General features: G+C 42.9%; 1 protein-coding gene and 1 long non-coding RNA gene across 3 annotated transcripts in view; one reads left to right on the top strand and one right to left on the bottom strand.

Moving 5' to 3' along the window:
* Window positions 1–24,823, bottom strand: part of PRKCE (protein kinase C epsilon) — a 300,957-nt gene that overhangs the window by 111,536 nt on the left and 164,598 nt on the right. The window lies entirely within an intron of this gene.
* Window positions 17,729–24,565, top strand: LOC119468703. Its single transcript, XR_005197455.1, has 2 exons — window positions 17,729–18,244; window positions 23,339–24,565. It is a non-coding gene; the product is annotated as an uncharacterized LOC119468703 (long non-coding RNA).

Below are 24,823 nucleotides of genomic sequence, written 5' to 3'. Positions count from 1 at the left end.
TGCCAGAAACACATTCCTCACCTCCCAAAGTTCCTGCCCATTCTTTTTATTATTATTATTATTTGTGTGTGTGTGTGTGTGTGTGTGTGTGTGTGTGTGTGTGTGACAGAGAGAGAGAGAACACTTAACATAAGATCTGTAATCTTAGCAAAAGCATATAATACAGTATTGTGACATTGGCATTATGCTGCCCAGCAAATCACCAGGACTTACCATCATCTTTCATAACGAAAACTTTGAACCTTTTGGTTAAAGCCTCCCCGATTCCCCTTCCACCAGCCTCTGGAAGCCACCAACCTCTTCTGCTCTCTGCTTCTATGAGTTCGACTATTTTAGATTCATCAGGTAAGGAGTATAATGCAGTATTTAGCCTCCTGTGTCCGGGTTATTTCACATAGCATCATATCCTCCTGTTTCATTCACATTGTTCCAAATTTCTTTTCTTTTTTAAGGTTAAATAATATTCCATTGTCTGTAGACATGATTCTTTCTTACAATGATTGTCTATAAAGCCACAGAGGGTAGAGTGCATCCCACTTTTGGTAAAAGGGGAGATTACTTTTTTGTTGGAGAAAAGGCTTCATTCAATTACGATTGGTCAAATAGCAAAAATTCCACCCTACAGTCTGCTGGTTGAGAAAGTAGAAAGTAAAAACTTCATTGACATACATCTGATATTTGTTTCTAGTTGCTTAGAACCATGATTATTTGACTTAAACAGGATACCCCAAGTTTAGAGTGACCTAAAGCTGCACCAAACTGACTCACCCAATAAAACTCAAATAAACATTTCCTGCCTCTAATTAGAGTTGCACTTAGCCCAGGGAACGACCTCAAATTACCACCACCCTGTCCCACTCACTTCCATCTGTGTGTGAAAGCCAGGGGAAAGAAGAAAAGTTTTGGTCCAATAGATCAGAGAATACTTTCCTTTTCCAGGGGTCATCAACATCTTAGGAAAAAGAAGTTTTTATCACATAATATGACAGCACACACAGAACAGCCCCCAACTAGGCTACATCTCGTTAATGCTGACCACCAGAGCGATCTCCTGCCATGAACAATAGCAGCGTCTAAAGTTAAGCAGGAATGGTGTGTCGTTAGTTTCCTCTTTGAAAATGACAGAATCAGGAGGGTTTTATACGGGGAACCCGGCCAATAGAAAGCACAGTGGTACTGTTTTGCAGAGACTCTTTCTTTTCCCCCATTGCATGACCAGCATCAATGTCCAGGCTGAATCATCACTTTCCAGTATCCTGGCTTCCTCCTGGTTTCACCCCACTGGCTGCTTTCTCTATCAATTGCCATTTGTGGGGCATGGCATCTGGCTACTGTCCTCTGTCCCTGGCTACTCACCTGGACTTCAGAAAAGCTGGAAGGCTTCAGGAGCCTTTGCCTCAGGCCTCTACCCAATGCTGTGTCCTGGTCATCTTGCGGAAGTTTCACACTCTGATCTTTCCGTTCTGGCAAAGAGGATGCCTTAGCCAAATCCCTTTCTGATGCTATCAAGAATTTATCTATTTATTTAGAGACAGGGTCTCACTCTGTTGCCCAGGCTGGAGTGCAGTGGTGTGATCTTGGCTCACTGTAGCCTTAGCTTACCAGGCTCAAGCGATCCTCTCACCTCAGTCTCCTGAGTAGCTGAGACTACAGGTGCTTGCCACCATACCTGGCTAATTTTTCACATCTTTTTATAGAGACAAGGTTTTATTATGTCGCCCAGGCCCAGGCTGGTCTCAAACTTCTGGATGCAAGCGATCTGCCCGCCTTGACCTCCCAAAATGCTGGGATTACAGGTGTGAGCCACCACGTCCAGCCAAGAAATAATTTAAATAGACATCAAAAAACAGGTTGCTCACTGGTGCCCGTTGGCACTAGTAGCCAGCTGTTTGCAGTCAAAATTTAGGACCTTTGGAATATTTCTTATAAGATTTTTGAACATAGAAAGAAAAGTATTCTTGTTCTAATCCCATTTCCCCAACCCAGCCAAAGCCCACATATGGCTTGCCCTCTACTAACGCTTTCTGTAAGCCCAGGTGATTCCCCATGATCTGGTGTGTAGACTGCATCAGACTCTGCCTGTTTCCCACATTTACACCTTCCTGTATCCCCAGCAGCACATAAGTGGCTACCAGCTGGTGCTCAGAACGCCCCTTGTACATCCCCATCTGTCTAGATTCAGCGCATGTGCAGCTCAGTAAAGAACTCAAAGAGTCTCCCTGGTATCCAATCACCGATGCTGGAGCTGGGCCCCACACAGAACCTAAGCAGCCCACGTGGCTGTAACTCTGATTCCAGACACTCAAAAGTCACCTTATCGGTTCCTGTACCAACAGAAAAAGCAAAACCTAAAGAAGTCATGCTGGAGTTCTGATTTCAAGGAGGCTCAAGTACTGAATACTGTGGTAAATAGAACCTGCAGTCCTGGGTTAGGTCAATCCTTGAACCATTTCATTGAGGCTGCTGCTGCTGCTATTGTTGTTGGTGCTGTTTTTTCTCTCTTTTTTTTTTGGTTTCTTTGCTTGCTTAATTCTACTTAGAAAGAAATCCTGCTGACTAGCCAGGGGATTAGAACATGCCCACATTGATATTAAAATGACCAGCTGATTCAGGGAAAAACACTCAAGGAAACTTTTTTCAATCTCGTGTATATACAACCACTAATGAGTTAACTGATTCCTTCACTTCACAACCAGCTAGCTGTCAAGTCACAATGGTTCTTTTCTTACCCTTTTCTTTCCTAAGAATATGCAAAGTTCTTGTGCCTGTTTTAAAGATAAGCAAATGGGATCAGGAAGCTGACCCGCAATAAACAGGCACATCGATACTTACCTTCAATTGTGGGATGGAACCATAACCTGCTTAGATGGAAATATTTAGGTTGCTCATCCTACACTAACAGAGGGGAAAAAAGCTGCCCCCTCTTACCTTCCCTGGTTGAGTGTAGCAGCCAGGACCGATCCTGCCTCTAAGAGATGACACATGAGAGCATCTGTTCAGCTTGCAGACCTGATCATACATGCATAGCGTGGTCTGTGGAGTAGTTACCCAGGTATTGTGAAATAGTATTTCTCTACACGGAGTACTGGAAGGACAGTGTCTTTCTTCCATCCCCAAATGTATTCCTTTACCAGGACGTGGCTCATGCCTGGTAAATTCAACCACACTGACCTTTTCCCTCCCTGATCTGCCTCAGAGATTTCAGTCTGCATCAGTTTGGGCCCTCATTTAGTCTCAGAACAATCTTTGGTTGAAGCAGGGCAGAGCCTGGAATGCAGGAAGCAACCACTCCCGCTGCTCCTGGTGGACTCTGCCGGGCAGACCACACCATCAGTGTGTTGTCAGACACTGTGCACTACACTGAATACTGACCAACTAGAGTTCATCCAGAGGAAGGCTAACAGCAGGGCAAGGAAAGCCAGGACCTCCGAGAAGCAGCTGAGGGAAGTGCAACAGCCAGCCTGAGCAAACCCAGTCTTAGAGAAGACTGGCAGTCTGAACTAATGAATGGGCAAATAAATTAAGTATCAGACAAAGGACAAACTGAAGAGAAACTCTTACAACATTTGAAGGATTTCCACACTGGAAAGAGATTTGGTCTGCATTACTGCCAAGGGTCAAACTAAGCCCAACAGGTAGAAGTTAGAGCAAGGTGCCTTTTATGGCAATAGAAGACAGACCTAGTAACCCTCTGTGAAATGTCAGATCCTTGCTGCCTCGTTCTGCAATGAGTTCTTTCCAACCTGGGGGATGCTGGCCTCGGTTGGATGATCACTTCTGCAAGGCTGTTAACAGAAATACTCTTTGTTCACTGAAAGGCTGGCTTAGATGAGCTGGTGGACGTTTAGAACCCCTTGGTAGCATTTTAAAGCACACAGGTTTCCAGGCCCCTCTCTCAGGGCTTCTGATGCTGGGGTGGGCCCTGGGAATGTGCATTTATTTTTGAATTCCCCAGGTACTTCCTATGGAGTAGTGGGGTTTGGGAACCAGTGGACTAGGCAGCTGCTGGGGTGCCTTCTTACATGAAGATTTGGTGATTCTATTGCATTTGGTTTTGCATTTTTCTCTGATAATTTCATGTCTTGGTAAATCTAACTAGGGAGTCATTTCTTGGACTGGTGGCTTTTAGTCTTCTGCCCCAGCACATCGATGGACAAAGTGCACTCCCATCAAAACCATGGCTTCCTATAAGAGGTGTCTCATGGAGTTCCCAGGGCCATGTCTCCTGTATCCAACTATGTCTCAACAATACCTAGCACCATACTGGACTCATGTGAGCCACTTCAGAAATGCCTAATATTTAAAGCATATACTGTTTAGGTGATACTCTGCTGTGTTGGGTTTTTGTAACTGTAGGGTCATATGAAATCAAATTGAGTACCTGGAGGTCCCACCTGTGTCTAGATAGCTGTGGTCTTGTCCTACTTGGCTTTAGTCTTACAAGCATGTTGTTGGATTAATATGCATGGCTACCCAGAACCAAGTAAACCATTTCATGATGGCAAGAAAGCATGGTTGACATCTCCACTTTGCTAAATCCCCTTTCATGTTCTGACTCCTTTAATAAAGCCGAAATTAAAATGTGCTAATCCGGGAGAAACTGGCAACTTGGAAATAATACACTAACATAAACATACAACTCAATCCTGTGGATTCTGAACACTTGATCACATTGTTTTAAATCTTAAGTGGCACAGCTGGTGGCTGAAGTGCTGAAGAGGATTTCCATACCACTTCACTAATACTTTCATTTGATGACAGATAAAGCATGAAAGTGTTTTATTATTAAATTCTTTGATCTCCATATTTCCATTCGATTTACTCTGAACGCTGAGCAGTGTGGTGAGATAAACTTATAAATATTTGCTATAATAGATCAGGGTCTTCTGTGAAGAATTGTTGAACCATTGTTGTGCTGTCGGAAGAAGGTGCTGAATTCCCGCATGTGTTTAAAATACATGAGCACAGACTCCAGTCAACACCACGTAGCCCGCATTAAGCAAGCATAGGTAGCTGTAAGAGTGGAACAAAAGCAGCCTCTGTTTAATCTGTTCACAAATCTTTTGTTCCTAAATACTTGGAAAGGTGGTTAGACCAAGTAAGGGAGAGTTTCAGGACTGGGTGGGAGCTTTGGTACAGACTGATGGCTGACAATTCAAATAGGAGGCTGGTCTCTCTAAACACAGAAATTGTTATGTAAACAGAGTGGGTAATGTCATAAATGCTTGGGAACCTAACTGAAAGAGTTCATGATTTGATTGTAGTCAGTCCCTGCTTGGGGACTCCTTTCGTGGATGTTTTTAAAGTTTCCTACAGCTTTTCACATCCTTCATTCTCATTGGTGTGGTATAGTGGTCCAAACTTGGCCTCGGAACCCTGACTGCCTGGGTTCAAATCCTAGCTCAGTCACTCACTGGTTGCGTGAACTTGGACAAAAGGAAATGTTGGTTTCCCTATTTGTAAAATTCAGATTCAATAGTAGCTACTTCATGGAAAACTAAAATAAGGTATCTTTATTATAGCTGCCTACCCCTCAAAAACTGCTCAGGAAAATAATAGTTCTGATTTTTCATTCACTAGTCAGCAGCTGTCTATGGCTCCATGATGAACAAATTTCAAAACAACTGACAAGTATATATTTATAGAGGACTTCAAAAAGGCTACAATCTGGTTGGAGAGATGAGAAACTCCAGTGAAATACATTAACATTATTGGATTTTTTTTTTTTTTTTTGGAAGGTTCCATAGAAGAATTGGGATTTAGGGGGAGGGCGTCAAGATGAGTAGGGTTTGGGTTTTCTGGGTGCTGGAAAGTCATGAAGGATGGGGATCTCTATGCATTTAGTTTACTTAAGAGAACAGTGATGAGACCCAGCTGTTTGGAGCAAACCATCTCCATCTTGGCCTTTTTATTTTCTCAGAAAATGATAATCTAAGGCAAACGTGGGGATATAATTAACAAGTAAAGATTAATCATAGTTATCATTTATTGAGCACCTACTATATGTCAAATCTAAGCTACTATTCCACTGATGCAAGAATTTTGAAAGTGAATATTAATACCCACATTTTACACAAACATACAGAGGCTCAGAGGAGTTGACTTGCCCAAGGCCATAGAACTACAAGTAGTACAGCCAGAATCTGAGCCAACATCTGTCCCCAAACCAGGGCTCTTTCTGTTACACCAGGAGTCACCCTCAACATCATTCAACAGAGCTGTCAATAAAATGCCACCTTTTTTACATCAAAAATAAAGGTGCTTAGGGCTGAGGTTCAAGAATTTGTGTTGCGATCCACACAGGAAGCTTCTGCTCTGGTTACATTTACAGAGGTGGTCTTGAGTCTCTAGAACACAAAGTCTCTGCTACTTTTTGAAGGAACATGACAGTTCTCCCTGTGACCAAAGGACCCTTGCCTTCTTTAGAGTCAACCTAGAGTCCAGGTGAATATAATGTCATGTTGTTCATACAGTGGGCTGCTTTGTGGAAAACTCCACCACCTGGACATCACTGTAAATCAGTAACAGAGAAAAGGCCCTCTGAGTAGGGAAAGAAACACTAGCACCAGGAAGCACGTGCTATTCAACAGCAAAACCAACACCATGCGCAGGTCGGTCGGCTACGTACCACTTTGCAGTTCTGTCAGCAGAATTCAGGTTAGGATTTCAACCTTAAGAAAATGCCATTCTTCCCAGCTTAGGAAATAAGGGAATAGGTAGTCGCTAGAATTGCCTCAAAAATTGCCAATCTGGAACTATTTAAAGCAGGAATAGCAATCTCAACTTCTTACAGCCCTTATAGTCAGCTGTTATACCAAAGTTGCCAAGAAAAACTAAAATAATACTCAGAATTCTTTTTAACAAGACTTTAACATTTGTGCGAATTTTATTATAACTGTGATGCTATTGCTATAAATGGTTATGCAATGATTTAGTTTGGAAATTTTTTCCATCAAAGTGGTGTACTGATTTATAAGAGCCCATATTAACTGTGTAACGTGGAAACATGAATTTCCTGATAAGTGCCAGATAAATGAATGGAATCAAAATACAGGAAACGGATTTGTTAAATAGTTAGAAAAGACATGAATGAGTTTTATGTTCTAAACTCTAAGTACTCTACAGACGTTCTTATTGTTGATTGGAGTATTTTTTTTTGCAAAGCATATACTTTAAAGAATCCTTTCTTATATAAATATATTTTAGATGCATACCGTATCAGTATCCAAAAAAGGCCTACCCACAGCCTTCAGAAACCACTTCAGAGAACAGTTATATGATTTCAACTTCAATAGTTAGTGACTGGCAGTTTGGAGATATTTCACCTTCCAGGTGGTGAGCAGCAGGTAAGTGAGAATACAGCAGAGGCTACCATGTAAAAGAAAGTCTCTGAAATGCCCTGGTCTGTGTGCTCACTAGAAGACATGCCACTCTCCTCTTCAAAGCATCTTCAGAGATTCTTCGAAGCATCTCCATTGTCATTTGGAACCAAGTCCCAGTTCTAAACAGCAGTGCTTTCCACAATTGAGCAGGCAGAAGAATCCACTGGACACTTTTTTATAGCATAATTCCTAGACTCCACACCCAAATATTCTGATTCTGCAGGTCTAAGTTGGGACCTGAGGTTCTGCCTTTCTAAGAGGCTCCCAGGTAATACAATGCTGCTAGTCTAGGGATCACCCTTGGAGTAGCAAGGGCCAGAGTTCCCCTCATCTGGGTGGTAATTTAAATTTCAATCTGGTATTTCACAACTCCCTGCTGGAGCTGATTTCTTTGAATATCACAACCACTTCTTGCCTTGGTTACTTTGGAGCAACTGCTCCGAGTCCCTCCCGTCCACATGTCAGGTCTTTTCTATCCTCCGGCCCCATGGTGATACCTCTGCAAGTGAAGACAGCCCTTAGAGAATTCTTCCGCTTCTGAATTCACAGCAATACTTAACCTACACATCTGATGACTGATCTTATTCTGTACATGACCACCTTCAACCATTGCCTTATATTGTTAAATCAGAGAGAGTTTTTTAAACTTGGTATTATTTTTCTACCCTTCTTCAACTGGTCTTTCTCAGTCCTCATGAGCAGGAACGATACCGCGTACCTGCTATTGAGAGGATACCTTCCCCTTTCCTCTGAATAGCAGGCTTTTAGGCTTAAACTCTCCAGGAATTACATTACTACCTGTGTCTCCTCCTCCTCTAGCTCTTTGCATAAAAGCAGCTTGGTAAATTATTATCATATAACCTGTGAGCTCAGTGCTGAAGTGTGGAATAATTTAAATATTTTGAAGGGTCGAGGATGTACAGGGTCAAATAATTTAATGGTACAACAATAAATATTGACTGATTACTTAGATATATCAATCTATTTAATATCATTTTGGTCCTTCTCTGCTATGATTGTATTACCAAGATGGGTGAGCACCATTACTCTAGGAAACCCAATTCAACACTGTTTTATGGTCGTTTCCCAGAGCAGCTCCTGAAGTCACTTTCTGAATCCTTAACTGGACCTAACAGAGTCGGCATGCTCATAAATTAGCGACTCGCCCAAATAGATTACTTTGTTTTCATTCTGGATACAGACCAGCTAAGGTTTATACTAATTCATGATCCTCTTCTAAGAATCCCAAAGGGAGATTTTACCCACCAATCGTGTCAAAGTGCAACAAACCCCCAGTCTCTCTCATGAACAATAAAAATGATGTTTCCATTGCCTTCTGACTAATCCCTTAGCGAGTGATATAATCAGCAAGGCAGTAAGGAAACCCTGCCTTCAACCACAGTATGATGTAAAAAGTGTGCATTTTCTTGCAATACTGACCTACGAACAATCTAATGCCAGGAAACCTTCAGCAAATGCCTGGAATACCAGCATTCCAGATTCTCATGACTTTTACTGTACCCCTACCTTGCATCATATTCTTGGTCTGCCAAGTTAGGAGGGTTAGCTAAGTAGTTATTACCAAGTGGACTAGCTTGATAAGGATGAGCAATCCCTCTACTTTAGACCACCAGGCTCTGCTTTAAACTGACTGGAAGTTTTATACATCAATTTCATGAACGTCATTCTATCTTTAGCAGATGTGTTGTGAGTATCTATTAGATGCAAGCAGTGTTACTGGAACACGTAAAGGGCTCATTCTTCTTTTTCTCAGAACTCTAAGATGTATCCACCCTTGAAATTACACATGGTGTTTCATTTTGTACATGTAGGCTGGACCCACACATGAATATGAACTGAACATGTGGAAGAAACAAGCAAAGCCACAGGGAGCAAAGGCCAGGCCACAGCACACAACTCACTGCCTTGGGCTGACAAGAGGTACTCCTGTCACCTCTGCCTTCCAGGTAGAGCCAAAACTCAGATGTCACCTCAGGCTGTTTATTGTGAATCTGAACCACTACATTAAGAACCATTCTTTTCCTATGTATCCAAACTGTTTAAATGTAATTATTTTGATGGACAAAGACTGAGTATAAATAGTGTACGTCATTCATTTGGCACTTATTCAGATAGGATATTGTGCTATCTTATATAGGACCAGCCTGAACATTTATCTTTAGAAAGAAATGCATTGCTTGGCCAGTTAATAGCCAATGCAAATGTAGAAAACGTTTTAATAATTTAAGACAGAAAGAAAAGTTTTGGCATATCAGTAACAACTACCTATTTAGCAAATGTGCTGGTTAAAATGATCCTTATCTTTTTATCATGGTAGGCTCTTCAGAACTTCTACCTGGCAATAATTTATTAGCAGGTCTAATTCCTGCCCATGCACAGAATTAATACAATGTCATCTCTGAACATGTTCCATATAACTCAGATGAACCACCACCAGTTCTCATTGCCCAAATGAGTTTCCTTTGCCATGTATCGCTGGAGAAGATAGAACTCTGCCAACTTAGTTAAAACAGAAGCGTTGATAAAAGAATTATTATTCTTTGGGGTTGACTTCCCACCACCCCAAAGACAGAGCTCACCACAGAACTAACTCTCTCCTCCTGTCTGTGAAGCCCAGGACACAGTTCCCACGTACTTATAACCAAGGGTCAGCCAGTGACAACACTTGCCTGTAGTCTAAAAGCTCAGCAAGAAACTTCTGTCCTGCTCTGATCATCTAAATGGAAAATTTATGAGACATACAGACAAAGCAGTTCACAGACTATGCCCCAAGAACTAGAAATAGCTTATTTTTACAATGTATTTGTACAAAATGTTCTGGATAACATAAAGTTGTTAAATGAATATAAGTCTAGGAGTCCTAATTTGAGCGGATAGTTCCCTGCCCTCTTCCCCCTTGAGATGGGAAAATCAAAAAAGCAACAGATAGCCTTAGCCAATTCAATCTCTGCCAATCTATTTTCATTAAGAAATTTAGAGGGAAAAAAAGGAAGGAAAAAAAGTGAGGCCTCAAAAAAATGAAGTGAGGTAGGTGACTCCTTACTTCAACATTTTCTTGGGGGTAACTTTAGCCAAGCCAGTGCTCAAGTGGGTGTATTGGCAGAAATAAGGGGAAAAACAGATACATCAAAACAAAAGAAAGGAAGTTTATGAATGATCCCCCTTCACCTGATACCGTACAGGGCCATGTCACCACCCCACAGCCCCGGCCACCCCTCACTACCTCCGTCTTTCCTCTAGGTCACAGCCTGCTGTGCCACACGCTGTCATGGCAAATGCCAAGATTAAAATGGCAGTTGGGCTGTCAGCTGCCAGCGTTTTGGAATGTCTGTTAAACAGTCTTCAGGGAGGATGGATCTTTGCAAATGGGTGGCTGGGGACCAATATAGTCCCAGAAGAGGCAGTTATGACAAATCAAACAGCAGTGTTCCACCGGCCCCATGGGCAGGAGGCAAGAGTGGGTTAGCTTCCCAAGAGACAGTGTCATCAGCTAAAGCATGAATCAACCGATCCATCCTACTTTTTAAACTTTTGCAAACTCTTGCCTGGGATCAGTACCTTGGCTCAAAGCACTTGTGATCATTTATGGCCTGGAAATAGAATAAAGATATTTTAGGATAATTTTCCAATTGGCACATATTTAAATTCCCTTTTGCCATATGTGTCTGACCTCCAGTGACATCAGATCTCGATCAGGAAGATAAGGTAAAGGCCCACCAGAAGTATCTAATTTTAGAACAGGAAAGCCAAAGGGATTCGGCCTCACTCTGAAAAGTAATTTTTCAAAATCCAGTCACAGTAGCCCTTATCTGAACTGTAGTCCTCGCAGGCCAACACCTTTTGGCCGTTCAGATGAGAAGAACAACGTTTTTTTTTTTTTTTTTTTTTTTTTAGTAGAGACAGGTTTTCACTATGTTTTCCAGGCTGGTCTCGAGCTCCTGACCTCAGGTGATCCACCAGCCTTGGGCTTCCAGACTTTTTTTTTTTTTTTTAACCAAAATGGTTGTGTTCTTTTTCTGACGCAAGCTTAACTGGACTGATGAAAAGATGGAAGGACTACTGGTGCTTAGAGAAAATCTTTACGTGAAATGACATCTGGTTTCACTTGTTGAGAAACAGCCTATTTCAAGAGAATCTTAGAAACTATGACAAACCCCGAAGACCTTTTCCTGTCAGGATTCTTGGAAGAATTGCTTAGTTTACCCGTAGACACACTCCCTGGCCTTTGAATACAAGATAAACAGCATTCTTTGAAGACACAGGTCTTGAACAGTCCTTTCCCCTTTCCTCTTAATAGCAGGCTTTTAGGCTTAAGCTCTCCAGGAATTACATTACCACCTGTGTCTCCTCCTCCTTTAGCTGTTTGCATAAAAGAAGCTTCGTAAATTATTACCATATAATCTGTGATCCCACTGAAGTGTGGAATAATTTAAATATTTTGAAGGGTCGAGGATGTACAGGGTCAAATAACTTAAGAGCATGGTCTTGCAAACTAGAACATCAAAAATTTCTCCTTCTTCTGGCTGAAAATGAAGAGCCACAGCTACAGAAAGCTTAGGCTTGCTGTTAGCAACAACAGGGCCTCCTCTTTCCCACTGCCCCACCCCTCTTCTCCACACACTCACACAAAAAGGATGATAAATTCCACAAGCCATGGATGAGCATCAAGCAGCAAAAGTCTGTAAGATTAAGAATCCCCCAGAAAGAGTCCAAGAGAATTATTAAAAACAAAACAAAACAACAAAAAAAACCTGTACTTTTCCTCCCATCCTAGTTTATTATAACATGCTACCAGTTTTAGGCCAATGAGGCATTTTCCAACTTCCTCAGTTTGTACTGTCACCAAAAATCAGAGTCTAACTATGCTTAGAAAATATTTCCTTGTATCTCTCTAATTCTTCTTCCTATCTAATCTACAAAGGAGATGATATTCAGTAAGACTTTGCTTCTGGTGCGAGCTGCTGATGATAATCTAAATCCCTTGTGCTACGATTTAAGCATTTATTGCCAAGACTGTCCTTTCTATTACCATCTAATATCATTTATTAAGAAACCACTAGTGCAAAGGAATCTGATTAATTTGGGATTGCCAATTAGGCAGTACTAAGAAGCGAATCATTAATTGAAATTCATATGAACTTCATTTGCAAATATACTTAGAGAACTTTTGAGTGTCAAAGGAATAAGACTATGTTTTTAAGGGCAGTTAATTATTTTCTTTTTTTTTTTAGATGGAGTCTTGCTCCGTCACCCAGGCTGGAGTGCAGTGGTTTGATCTCAGCTCACTGCAATCTCTGCCTGCTGGGTTCAAGTGATTCTTCTGCCTCAGCCTCCAGAGTGGCTGGGACTACAGTCACACACCACCATGCCCGGCTAATTTTTGTATTTTTAGTAGAGACAGGGTTTTGCCATGTTGGCCAGGCTGGTCTTGAACACCTGCCCTCAAGTGATCCACTCCCCCCTCAGCCTCCCAAAGTGCTGGGATTACAGGCATGAGCCATCGTGCCCAGCCAATTAACCATTTTCATAGACAGAAAAATGCTGTTAGCAAATGAAAGATGTGAGGCCTAACACCTGATGATAGTCAACAGCTCTTGGGGCTCAGAGAGGACCTGGGATTCTGTGAAGGCATTAGAAATGAATACTCTGCCCTTCTCTCGGGTTATTGAATAATTTGTATCTTAAATGAGTTTGGTAGGAAAATGCTACTCCAATTCAGGCAGAAGAGGAGTCACTGGTAAGATTTTTGCCCCAGAAGGAAGTGGAGATTAGTCTAGCAAAACACTGCAAATCCTTTCCTGTCCCCTGTAAGATGGTCACAGTGGCCGAATTCTCTGCCCTGGGAGCATGCTTGACTTCCATTTTCAAACACAAGAGAAAACAAACAAACTTGAGCTGCTTCACATAGCCTCAAATAGCTTTTTCCAAAGATGGGCGCCATCCCTCATCAGGTGGGTTTTTGAGGGCCCAGACCACAGAAACCGTCTGGGAGTCTGTGCTCAAAAGTTCAGAACAATCCAGAAATTATTTCAGCTGTTTTCATTTTATAAGTAAAACAAAAACACCAAGTAGGAACAAACAAACACATGCTTCCATGCATCTATTTTTAAAAGAAAAGACAGCTCTGCCCTGACTTTTCTTTTTTTTTTCTGTTGAAGTTCAGGATCTTACATATAAAAGTATAATACAATGCTGGAAACTGAAGAAGTCCCAAAATTTCTCCTCCTAGAGTATCACCTAGCTAAATCTAAAGCATTTTAGATCCTTGGTCTCCTCTTTCTGGCCCTGGATCAAGGGAACACATTAACCCTTGCTATTCCACCAACATCCCCAGGGTCAACCTTGGCCCACTCAGCTCTGCCTTTCCAACTATGATCGCCCTCTCGTGGCAAAAGCGTTAACTGCAAGCTACTCAGCAACTTGATTACAGATGGGGGGAAAAATGGTCAGCTTGCCCACTCTGCTTTCTTACGTGGTTTCTAAGAATACACTTAAAATGAGAAAACTGGAAGATTTGCATGTAATTGATGTAAGTAGAGGAAAACCTACATTAATAAGCTGAGGCTGGGTGCAGTGGCCCATGCCTGTAATCCCAACATTGTGGGAAGCTGAGGTGGGAGGATCACTAGAGCCCAGGAGTTTGAGACCAGTCTGGCCAACATGATGAAACCCCATCTCCACTAAAACTACTCAGGAGGCTGAGGCAGTAGAATCGCTTGAACCCCGGAAGTGGAAGTTGCAGTGAGCAGAGATGGAGCCACTGCACTCCGTCCTGGGCCACTGAGCAAGACCCTGTCTCAAAAAATAAAAAAATTAAAAAAAAAATAAAGCTGAGCTTTTATACCCTTTAACTCCTATTTAAAAGAATATTGGGGTGAAGCAGGGGAGGGTTGGTCAACGCATAAATACAGAGAGCATATTGATACTGCGTTGCAAAGAGCCCCTTAGGTAGCATTCGGTCTAACTCTCCTATTTACCTCTTAGGCCTCATAGTTTGTGCCTAGTCCTAATCTTCAGGGATGGTTTTAGAAGCACAATGGAGTGTTCTTGTCATGCTGGGCTTCTCATGGCTTCCTAAGGGGCACACTTTGAAAGACAGTCTGACTAGTTTAAGTAGGACATACCCACCCAGGGAGCACCCACAGGCATGACCTGTCACCAGAACACACAAACGGCCTCATGCACTGGGCCAGATTTTGTTTCTTAAAGGCTAAAACCTTATTCTCAACAAAAGAGTGGGACCCATGCCTATTGTATAAGTCCTATGTCCCCAGCATCGGACACAGGGCTTTATACCTAGCAGGAGGGCAAGAAATACTTAATATATGCATGAGGCAGGGTGTGGTGGCTCATGCTTGTAATCCCAGCACTTTGGGAGACCGAGGCAGGTGGATCACCCGAGGTCAGGAGTTCAAGACCAGCCTGGCCAACATGGTGAAACCCTGTCTACTAAAAATATAAAATTAGCTGGACATGGTGGCACACGCCTATAATCCCAGCTACTCGGGAGGCTGACACACAAGGATCTCTTGAACCTGGAAGGTGGAGGTTGTAGTGAGCTGAGATTGAGATCGTGCCATTGCATTCCTCCTGGGTGACAGAGTAAGATTGTCTCAAAACAAACAAACAAAAGAACTACTTAATGTATGCATGAGTGACAGCGAGATGCTGAAAGGGTCTTCGGGAAAGCAAGCACAGTGCTCATCTCCAGGGTACTTTGATTGCCAGTCCTGATTTCCCACAGGAACTAAAAAGGGGGATTTAAAATGCTGCTCTGGGAATCCTTACAGTTACCAAAGAGGCGCCTTGGGGGCTGGTCCCCAGCAAACTTCAGTAAAGAAAGGATTCCTCTTTCATAAATTTATATAGTGAGCTTCTCTGCAGGACTCATATTAAGGAAGGGTTCCGTTACTAAAACAGCCAGGAACCGCTGTTCTAGGTCACTGGCCCCAGCACAGTAACAATGGACTCCAGAGAAAAGGTTCTTCTCTGACCCAGAGAAAACAATGATAACTAAACTATAGGAAAAAAAAAAAAAACTGAATAGAAAATCATTAACGGCCAGGTACCATGGCTCACGCCTGTAATCCCAGCCCTTTGGGGGGCCAAGGCAGGCAGATTGCTTGAGCCCAGGGGTTTGAGACCAGCCTGAGCAACATGGTGAAACCCTATCCCTACAAAAAATACAAAAATTAGTTGGGCATGGTGGCACACACCTGTAGTCCCAGCTACTCTGGGGGGCTAAGGTGGGAGAATCACCTGAGCCTGGGCAGTCGAGGCTGCAGTGAGCCCTGATCACACCACTGTGCTCCAGCCTGGGCAACGGGAATAAGACCCTGTCTAAAAAAAAAAAAAAAAAATTGTTGAAGGGAAAAAAATCTGGCCAGATACAGTGGCTCATGCCTGTAATCCCAGAACTTTGGGAGGTCAAGGCAGACAGCTCATTTGAGGTCAGGAGTTCGAGACCAGCCTGGCTAACATGACAAAACCCCATCTCTACTAAAAACACAAAAATGAGCTAGGTGTGGTGGCACATGCCTGTAATCCTAGCTACTTGGGAGGTTGAGGCAGGGGAATCACTTGAACCTGGGAAGCAGAGGTTGCAGTGAGCCAAGATCCTGTCACTGCACTCCAGCCTGAGTGACAGAGTGAGACTGTGTCTCAAAAAAAAAAAAAGAAAGAAAAAAAAATCAGACTATAAGTTTGACAGGACTAGACAATTTTTTTGGGTGAGTGGAATGGATATGCAGGTGCACATAGCAATGGGGAGGGGAGGAGGGGTGTCTTTTAATCACACAGAACTCTTCTGGGACCCTTTCCCACTGGAACTCAGTGGTCCTGGAGGGAAGGACTGCTTTGTGAGCTAATACGAGTGGGTACTGTCTTCCTTCCCTGGTCTTGCCCTTCTCCTTTCGATGCCAGCTCTGTGTTGATGGGTGTGTGTGGTGCCCAGGAGCAGGAGAGCTCCCAGACAACTCACTTAACCCTCTACTGCTTTGCCTGCCTCCAGGGTCATCACAAAGGTATTGGAAAACCTCGGACAGGGTCTTCTCTCTCGTGACACAGGCTCTTGGGCTGCCCAGGCAATGCCCAGGAAGGAAAGGGCTGTCTGATCTTACGTATGGAGATTAGACATGAACTTGCTACCTCAGTCATATATTTGCTTAACTTCAGCTTTGCGGGGCTGAAAATGCATCCCTAAAGTGAAATAGTTAGGTTCGCCAGAGAAGAGATATGGCAAAGGGACTCTTCTCTCAACTATTAATAGTAGGCAATTCAAAGTCAAAGATATAGTACACATCAAATTTATTTACTGTTTTTTCTTTAGTCCTTTAAAGTTCTTATTTTATTTGGTTTTAATTTTCCAATATATGTGGCAATAATGTAAACACATGACCTTGAGCACAAAGCAATAAGAAAATGTCAAATTAGTAATAAGAAATGCTCCTGGATAATCTCTAGAATGTGCAGCATCCTTTGAAGTTAAGTTCATTTAAAAAATAATTCAAATGCTGAATTAAATAAGCAAATTACAAGTGGTAAGCAAATAGCCCAAACCAGGCACTGTTGCTGTTGTTTTAAAGAAACAGGGGTCTCACTGTATTGCTCAGGCTGGAGTGCCGTGGCTATTCACAGGTTCAATCACAGCTCATCACAGCCTTGAACTCCTGGGCTCAAGTGATCCTCCTCAGCCTCCAGAGTAGCTGACACTCTAGGCATCTGGCTTCTGGGTTTTGAGAATGGTGGGAAGCACGGGCATGGTAGGGAATAACTAAAATAACAAACTGCCTCTCAAATCTGCTGAGAAATATTAGCAAAATAACTAATCTCTACAAATATGAGATAAATCCTAATGGCCTGAGTTTTTCTGAATCAGATTCTGGAAAGAGAATATTGAAGTGCTTGTGCTGTAAGGACTGACCAATCACAGGTGCTGGTTACTTAAAGGAGTAACAAGAATCATCCCTAGTTATAATGTAATGACTTGTGGGCTGAGGCCACTGCATACAGTGATTGTAGAAGAGAATTTTCCTGGCTAAACGGAAACAAAGTGCAATAAATAGGCTTTAATCCTATTTTATTTAATCTAAAAATAATTTTTGAAGGGTCAGGAGTCGAGATCTCACTCTGTCTTCCAGGCTGAAGTGCAGTGGCATGATCATGGCTCACTGCAGCCTTAACCTCCTGGGCTCAAGGGATCCTCATGGTTCAGCCTCCCAGGTAGCTGGGACCACAGTGCTCAGCTAATTTGTAAATTTTTTTGTAGAGACACGGTCTTGCCATGTTACCCAGGCTGGTCAAACTCCTGGGATCAAGTAAGTGGTCCTCCCATCTCAGCCTCCCAAAGTGCTGGGATTATAGGCATGTGCCACTGCACTTGGCCTGAATGATCTTTCATTCAGTTACTTAAAATGACACTTTTAGTGGGGGCATAGGAGCTCATGCCTGTAATCCAAGCACTTCACAAGGTGAAGGCAAGAGGGTCCCTTGAGCCCAGCAGTTGGAGACCAGCCCATGATCTCACTAGCTATGGTGAGATCCCATAGCAACAACAATTTTAAAAATTAGCTGAATGTGTGGTGTCATGTGCCTGTGATCCCAGTTACTCAGGAAGCTGAGCTGGGAGAATCACTTGAACCCCGGAGGTTGAGGCTGCAGTGAGCAGTGTTCACACCACTGTGCTCCAGCCTGGGTGACAGGGCAAGAGCTTGTCTCAATCAATCAATCATCAATCAATCAATCAATTCAACATGAGTGAAACCACAGCACTTGGGACATCTGGAAGACTGGACGCGTGAGGCCTGTCCTACTTGCTGAGTAGTCCAACACCCTACCCCCAGGTGATATGCAAAACGGGTCTTGTGCTAACATCTTTACCTTAATTTTCTGATTTGAAATGACTCGTCTCCCCTTCTCCACTGCCTGTTTCTCCAAGCCAGGTTTATGGGATTTAAAACTCAGACCCTTTGGTTTCTTTAGTTGAAGTTTGGTTGATGGAATAAATATTTGGCATTTTAAACAATGAGCCAGTTCCTTTGGGAACATGACATTTCATCCCTACACAATGAGCAGCTGGAACCGGGCCAGTCCTGTTGCAGCTTTCCAGAGGCTGGATGGGTGGTGTGGCCAGTCGGCCTCCTCTTGTCCTGACCTGCCACAGGCCACCAAGCCCTGGATGTTCATGTCCTGCCAGGAGGGAAGCCTCAAGTCTGCAGAAGCAGCAAACCTCGGCCTCCGTGCCACCTGGCCTAACATCTGTGTGCGTGTGTGCAGGACACTTTACCTGATGGGAACGGAACTAGATGGTCCCTGAGGTTCCTTCCAGCTCTGATTACAAAGTACAGAGGAAACCGTGAATTTGCCCACTATTTCGCTGTTGCAAACTGAAAAGTGAGGGCAGAGGAAAGGAAACTGAGTTAGGAGGTAACTCCTCAGGTCTGACCAAGGTTTGCATTCTCTCTGTGGCTGGCAAGTGGCTTCTACCTTTCCTTCGTTTCAGTTAGTGTAAAAGGAATCACGTGGACAGCCCTAACGGAAGGTACTGATGCTCAGATCTTTTCACAAGCTGTTGCTCATCTGATCCTCACAACAGCTTGGTGAAGGAGACACGTAGCTATGTCCTGATCTCCATTTTTATAAAGGAAGAAACTGACTCCTGAATGCTAGAGAAAAAAATACAAACTCAAACCAAACAAACAAAAAAATAAGGTTGTATGGTCATTCAGCACATTAAAAATCTGGATGCCAGCCAGTCCTGTTCCAGCTTTCCAGAGGCTGGGTGGGTGGTGTGGCCAGTTGGCCTCCCTCTTGTCCTCATCTGCCACAGGCCACCAAGCCCTGGATGTTTCTGCCAAGAATACACACATTTATGTTTGAAGGCTGAGGCGGGTGGATCACCTGAGATCAGCAGTTCGAGACCAGCCTGGCCAATGTTGCGAAACCTTATGTCTACTAAAAATGCAAAAATTAGCCAGGCGTGGTGGTGGGTACCTGTAATCCCAGCTACTTGGGAGGCTGAGGCAGGAGAATCACTTGAGTCTGGGAGGTGGAGGTTGCAGTGAGCTGAGATTGTAGCACTGCACTCCAGCCTGGGCAACAGAGCAAAACTCCGACTCAAAACAAAAACAAATTGAAGAGAGAATTTTTTTTTCTTATCCTGTCTCACTCTCTAATACTTTACACTAATAACTTTCAACTACATATTAAAGAGCCCCAAATTTGGGGGAATTGGTGGGAAGAAGAACATATTTTCTAAAGATCATTACAGGAATGTTTCCCATTTCACATGCCCTTTGACACCAGGTGGGATTTTTTGGCAGAAGCAATGCTGTGTGACCTCCGAGAGTACGTCATGGAAGATAGTGCATCCTCCATGTGGTTCATGGGAACATTCTCTCCTGAACATTCCCTCCACCTTGTGAGCAGCCTGACTGCCCCGAGGCCACCATGCTATGAGGAAGCTCAAGTCACGCCATGCACAAAGACCACAGAGAGCGGCTCTGAGGCTCCATGAAGAGAGAGAGATGCCCAGCCAACCCCCAGTCGCTTCCACCCCTCTATCCCCCCTGTTCAAACCCTCTGTAGCCACACAAGAGGTCCTGAGCCGGAACCAACCAGCTCAGCCTCTGAATTTTGGGGTGATGTCTTTTGTAGCAATAGTAATCCAAACAGGTCCAAGCTTCCCCTTCAGTCAGAGCAGAAGCACTTTCATCTGTTTTATGTACCTGAGTTTTCTCATTAGTATTAGAACCATGATTCACTACTTTAAAAAAAAAAATTGAAGGCTCTCTTTAAGAATGGAAGAAGGGAATTTCAGCCCCGCTACCACCTGCTGGAACCACGACATGATGATGACAAAATCTAACTCTAGGCTTGACTAGTATCCAGCACATATTTTTAGATAAAGAAATAATTACTTATGAGGTAGGGTAAAGCTTGTAATGAAAACACATTCAAGAGGAAAAGATCTTAATTCACTAATTGCTGACAATTTTCATCTTAACACAATACCTTTTAAGAAAGAAAAGGTGAAAGGATTTGGGGAAAGTACCATACAGTCACTCCAAATAACATATAGGAAAGGAACAGCTTATTGGAAAGCCCCTGTTAAGAAAACGTAATCCCATATAAGTTACTATAGCTAGTGCTCGATTTATGACCACGGTCGGGACCGTGGACCGGTCGTAACATGATTTGGTCGTAAGTTGAGTAGGTTATATGTACAGTTGAAATGGTGCACGTGGAGATGGTAGTGCTGCCGGAAGCTGGTCCGCACTGTCGTACGCCCAACTGGGCAACGCTTGCACAGCCAGACGTGGATTCTGTGTGTGTGGCTGGGGTTGCAGTTATTCTAAATTTGGGCATGAGTTGTCCTAAGAATGGAAGATTTTTTGTTCTGTAATTCTTCTCTACCAAACACTTTAGACCTGTGGAGATGCATTCCTAGAGGGTAGAGGCTGAGGGAGTATTGTGACAAAGCAGAAAAAAACAGTAGAGGTGTCAAAAGACCCTAGCTCTGATGCTCAACTTCCTGTACCTTGAAGGAATCACTTAATGCCCTGCATGTCAGTTTCCTCAGTTATCAGATGCAAGTGGTAAGAGGTGGTACGGAGCACGGTGAAGTCACTCCCATAGCCACACTGCCCATCTCACTAGCTGCAACTGACAAAATAACTTTTGCCTCCATTTTCTTATCTGTAAAACAGAAGTCATAACAGTAACAGTGTTCTAGGGCTATTGTGAGAATTTAGTCAGTTAATCATTTCTACAGTGCCAGGGACACAGCCTGCTACATAACAAGCACAAAATAAGTGTTAGCCAACATGAGGACAATAGTAACTAATTCTCTTATCTCACTAGGAGGTTGTGAGAGAGAGATAGGAGCTATGCACAGGATTACTCTGAAATAAGAAGTAACTGTTTTCCTTGGTAGGAATGTCAAATGGTACAGCTGCTGTGGAAACCAGTATGGTGGCTCCTCAAAAAATTAAAAGGAGAACTACTGTATGAGTCAGCAATTCTGTTTCTGGGTAAATACCCAACAGAATTGAAAACAGGGTCTTGAAGAGATCCTTGCAATCACAAAAATGCAGAAGCAACCCAAGTGTTCATCCACAGGACAAGTGGAGAAGCAAAACATAGTATGTATATACAATGGAGAATTATTCAGGCTTAAAATGAAAGGAAAATATGGTACATGCCATAATATGGATGATCCTTGAGGACATGATGCTAAGTGAAATAGGCCAGACACAAAAAATAAATACTGTATGACTCCATTCACATGAGGTACCTAGAACAGTCAAATTCATAGAGATGAACAGTAGAATGGTGGTTGTCAGGGGTTGGAAGAAGTAGATAATGGGGAGTTTACTGCTTAATGGGCATTGAGTTTTAGTTTTACATGATGAAATGCTTATGGAGATGGATGGTGGTGACAGATGCATAACATTATGAATGCATTTAATGTCACTGAACTGTACACTTAAAAATGGTTAAGATGGTAAATTTTATGCCTGTTTTAACACAATAAATAATTGGGTGGGGAGTAACCATTTTTCATTAAAAAGTAAATTCCCTTATAATAAAGTCCTTTTCCTGGGATTTTTCTAGGTTTAAATTTCTGGGTCCAAATTTCCCAGGCTGCAAATGTCTAGTGGAATTCAAACAATGTTCTCCCCAGAGTGGGGATTCTCCCCATGTTGATGTGGTTTTCTCTCTCACATTCAGTTATTTCTATGAAATTGCTCAAGTCTTTGGCAATACGATAATCTTATTCTCCTGCCCATCTTTCTGCTGCTGGTGCCCTTGGCCTTCAGCTTTCTCATCCATAAGTTCACAGGTGGTTGTGTGATAGGCTCTTACATTTAGGTTTATAATACACTTTGAGTTCACTTTTGTGTATGGTGTGAGAGCAAGGATTAAACGTCTCAGTGCCATTTACTGAAAACCATCCTTTTCCCATTGGATGGTCTTGGTACTCTTCTCAAAAATCAAGTGATGATAAAGATAAGGGTTCTCAACTCTGTTCTGTTGACCTATATGTCCTATGCTTATTCCAATACCACACTATTGTGATTATGTAGCTTTACAATATGCTTTGGAACCAGGAATTTAAGTCCTCGAACTGTGTTCTTTTACAAGGTTGCTTTGGCTATTCTGAGTCCTTTGCATTTCTTATTCAATTTCATATAAATTTTAAGATCAGCTTGTCAATTTTTCCCAAGAACTCTGCTGGGACTTTGATAGGGATTGCACTGAATGTAGAGATCAATTTAAGGAGAACTGCCATTTTAATAATACCATGTCTTCTACTTAGTAAACATGGACCGTTTTTCTATTTATGTAGATCTTCCTTAATTTCCCTCAGGAATGTTTCATACTTTTTAGTATACAAGTCTTTAGCTTCTTTTGTCAAATTTATTCCTGAGCATTTAATTCTTTTTGATGCCTTTGCAAATAGAACTGTTTTGTTTAATTTTACCTTTGGATTCTTCATTGCTAGTATAAAGAACTGTAATTGATTTTGTATATTGATCTTGTCTCCTGCAGTCTTGCTCTACTCTTTTATTAGTTCTAGTACGTTCTTTTGCATGGGTATTCATTAGTATTTTCTACATATCATATGTTGTTGTCTGCACCCACTACCTTTTGAAAGTAGTTCAAATCTTAGATAGACTCAACTCCTGGAAGGAAGAGGGGACTGTGTTGACAGTGACACAATCTTAGATTAGATGGTGTTTCTCCTCCCTTCCCATGCACTGAAAATCACCTGATATGATTAGGCTTTGTGCTCCAAACCAAATCTCATCTTGAATTATAATCCCCAGGTGTTGATGGAGAAACCAGGTGGGAGGTTACTGGGTCATGGGGGCAATTTCTCCCATGCTGTTCTTGTGATAGTGAGTTCTCAGAAGATCTGATGATTTCTTAAGGCAGTCTTCCCTGCTCTTGCACACTTCTCTCTCCTGCCATCCTCTGAAGAGGTGCCTTTCACCATGACTGTAACTTTCCTGAGGTCTCCCAAGCTGTGCAGAACTGTTAGTCAATTAAGCTTCTTTTCTTTATACATTACCCAGTCTCAGGTACTTCTTTAGACTAATACAGCACCATTGAGGATTTGTTTCTCACTTTATTTCACTAAGGTAAAAACAGTGGGGGGAATAAAGTAGAGAAAACAATACCTGCAAGTAGAAAAGACCCAAAGAAAATATGAAACAGCCATGAGCAACTGAGATGCAGCATGCCTTCGAAGTGGGTGCTAGATTCAGGAAATGTCTTCCAGGTTCCCCAAAGGAGAGCGAGCCACCTTAAAATCATTGGCAGTTTGGGTGAAGAATGGCAAGGGCACTGTCTTGCACTACAGGGATCAGCTGTGCCATGTGCCACATAACTTCTTTGAACCTCAGTTTCCTCGTCTGTTTAAGTTGAAAAATGAGATTTGCCCTACCCACAGCTCCCCACCTTCACAGTCACAGCTCAGAGAGAAGGTGTCAGCACATGTGTATGGTGCCCTGAGGCACGTGGACAGTTTCTTGCCACCAGAAACCACCAGCCCAGGGGCCCGCCACCCAGGCTACCTCTGGGGTATCCTCAGAGCTGAGAGGAGGATCCATGCTGCCACCTGCCCAAAGCCCACTTGTGGTGCTCTGGGAAGGTCAGATTTCAACATTAAATGACATGAGCTGAAAGTTGACGGAGTTTTGAGACTTGTAGTAGGAAAGAGGATTTGTTATCAGCTTATTCTTGTGGGAGGACCTGAAGTCGTCTCAGTACTTATTTGTGGCTTGCCTTCGAAAGCATGGAGGAGGCTAATTCCTCCAACCCGACACAACACACAAATTGTCCTTCTTCTGCCTTTCCTTCTCTCATCGCGGGTGAGCGAGTGGGAGAGACAAAGGAAGCAATGACAGCAAGGTGAAATGAAAGGAAGGGGAGACCACGAAGGATTGGCCTTCTGACACCCCTCAGAGGATGGCTTCAGAGATGTTTCTGCTCATTGTGGGCACTGAGAAAGGCCACGATTTTTTTTCTAGAAAAGAGTGAGACTTTGGCAAGAATGAAGGCAAGGAGAGAAGATGCATGAAAATGTGTTGGCCTGCTCCTGAATTGTTCCCAGGACATGGCTGGGGGAAAATAGAAATCAAAGATCCATCAAGTCATGCTCTTTGCAGGCTACAGGTGGCAGTGTCCTGAAACTGTCCCCAGATACCCTTACCTGCAGAACCTCATTAAGGGGCCAGTGTGGGCTGGGAAGGCAGGACAGAGGGGGAAACAAAAACCTTTCTTCCTTCCCACTCTACAAGGTCACAGTTAATATTTTATAATCCATTCAGTTCACAAGGGAGGGGCAAGGAAAGAAAAGAGGTGTGGAAGGCAGGAAAGGAAGCCAAAAGACTAGAAATAATGTTTTCTCTCCA

The sequence above is a fragment of the Cebus imitator genome, unplaced genomic scaffold (genome assembly GCF_001604975.1).
Source record: "Cebus imitator isolate Cc_AM_T3 unplaced genomic scaffold, Cebus_imitator-1.0 Scaffold476, whole genome shotgun sequence".
Taxonomy (NCBI): domain Eukaryota; kingdom Metazoa; phylum Chordata; class Mammalia; order Primates; family Cebidae; genus Cebus; species Cebus imitator.
Note: the sequence above shows the minus strand (reverse complement) of the source record. Positions and strands in the feature narration are given on the sequence as shown.